Source organism: Gavialis gangeticus, unplaced genomic scaffold (assembly GCF_001723915.1).
Source record: "Gavialis gangeticus isolate Ggan-Ray unplaced genomic scaffold, GavGan_comp1, whole genome shotgun sequence".
NCBI classification, from domain to species: domain Eukaryota; kingdom Metazoa; phylum Chordata; order Crocodylia; family Gavialidae; genus Gavialis; species Gavialis gangeticus.
The window spans coordinates 32,986,465-32,988,555 of record NW_017729001.1 but is presented as its reverse complement, the minus strand read 5'-3'; the positions used below and the strand labels follow the sequence as shown (position 1 = coordinate 32,988,555).

At 43.2% G+C, this 2,091-nt stretch overlaps 1 protein-coding gene across 3 annotated transcripts in view; it reads right to left on the bottom strand.

The window, feature by feature from the left end:
• Positions 1-134: 134 nt before the first annotated feature.
• KIAA1671 (KIAA1671 ortholog) overlaps positions 135-2,091 on the bottom strand; it is a 123,064-nt gene continuing 121,107 nt past the window's right edge. For all 3 annotated transcript variants that reach the window (XM_019507341.1, XM_019507344.1, XM_019507342.1), the window contains one exon: positions 135-1,350. The gene's annotated coding sequence lies outside the window, so the exon portion shown is untranslated. The remainder of the gene's footprint in view (positions 1,351-2,091) is intronic.

Genomic DNA, 2,091 nt, shown 5'->3' with positions numbered 1-2,091 from the left:
GGGGGGGGGGGGGGGGGGGGGGGGGGTGTCCCTTGGAAGGGGAGCTTTCCTCTTTTACAGGTAAATTTTAAGGGTTTTCTGAAAAGAGCACTTATCGGGGGGAGATAAAATAAGAGAGATTTTAAAATGCAGTCTCCATTTAAAATGAAAGTTTTAAACGGACATCCTGGTTAAAAAATAATAATAATAATAATCATCATCTTACAAGTTAGCAGAATCTGTATCCAAAGACATCCAAACACTTGTGGTATGAGTGACATCTCCAAACTCGTGCGTTGTGATGTTAGAATTACCGACAGTGCTAACGTAACCACTGCTTGGTCTTACCAAAAATAAAGTGTTTAGTTCATCTGAAAAACGGGAGACTGACTCGAGGTTATCCCACACGAGCATCATAAAAATAAAAACCTACAACTGATTATTTACAGAATAAGCAATAAAAATATCAAGTGGGACAACCTGAGCTGCTTCTAGAGTGACATTCAGCTATAATCTGGAACCCTGATATGGATAAGACTAGACATCCTTCCTCTTCCCTCCTATTTAATAGTAAAAAAAATATTTACATCTATTTTTTTTAAAGAGAATTGGTTGACATTATTGCTTTATCCCTCCTATGAATGACATTCGAATGAAACAACTACACTACATGCTGACATAATATATAATCCCACTTAAAAGAAAGAAAAAATTAACCTTTTGTTCTAGCTACAAATAATATTGATCTTCCAGACCAGCAGATTATACATACGTATAAGCCAATCAGCCCATCAAAAATACATTTTACAAAACAAAAAAAAAAATAAATCAGTCAAGTTTCCTTTTTCAATATGGCAGTAAACATGATTTGTTCTCTTCCACACACTTCATTCTACACAGGAACTACTATTAGTTCACAAGAAAGAAAATGGATTAAAAGTGTCATTTTCATAAGCAAATACAAACCGAGCCTTACACGCAGCGTGCCCCCCCAGAACTCAGATTTCTGAGCTGCTGAATGCACCAGCAGACGTGTCATCTTTGTTCGAGACAAGGGGCCATATCTCACGTGCAGCGTGTCCTAAATCACGCGTTGCACCCTGGCAAGACCTCTTGAAGAGCTAACTACCCCATCGCCCTGGCGCTTGCTTCAGGTGGCTCTAAAGTGACTCTCCTCCCACGCTGGGTAAGACACAGCTTTGTATTTGACTACGAACGTTAAGCAGCTTTCTCCACAAAAACGGGAAGGCACCATGCACATAGCAGTCGAGGCAGGAAGCAAACAGCAGCAGCACAATGTGTGAATTTTAGGTTCAGATGAGTTAAGGCTTCTGTTAAATTTCTCTCTCTTTTCCTGGTCATAATCCATATCTGGGGGGAGAAAGAAAACCAGAAGCTGTTGGATTAGCTGCACTGTGACATTGCAAATTCATCAATTAGCCAATCCCACCACCCTCTGGACTGTCAAGATTTTAAATGAGCTAAACCCTCATTTCCAGCATTCCAGGTGCAAGCCACTTTATGGTACTGAACTGGAGAAGCCATCAGCTGCCTGGTGACAAACCCACTCCTGCTTCGTTGCAGGAGTCAAAGTTTCATTACAAAATTAGCAGCACAGTGGTGTTAGTGCTATCCCAGCAGAGCCGCCTGGCAAGAAATTAAGAGCATCTTCATCTGGACTAGCAAAAACTGCAAAGCAGGAAGGCCAGGGTGAGAATGTGCATCGTCTGTGCAGTCAATTGTGCGGTTTCTCTCTTGGATAGAAATGTCTATGGCATTTCTCCGGCAGGCTTGCGGAGCTGGTGTTGAGGTGTCTTCTGATCAACGCTGTCAGCTTTATGGAGCTCAAACACTGCAGACACATCACTGGTGCCTGGCCAACCGCTTCCAGTGAGCACTTGCCCATGATGGCCCAAAGCAACATTGCTCTGGGCAGGGAATACCCAAACATATAAGCTGCCAGGTCCGAAAGAAAGTGCACAGCGCTTCCTTCCTGGGCTAGCAACCGCTCTGGCTGAAAAGAGCAGAGAATGGGGAGACCCACATGACACACAGTCACTCCCTGCCCGTGCTGGGAAGTTACCTTCTCAGACCTGATTCTCATAATGGCTC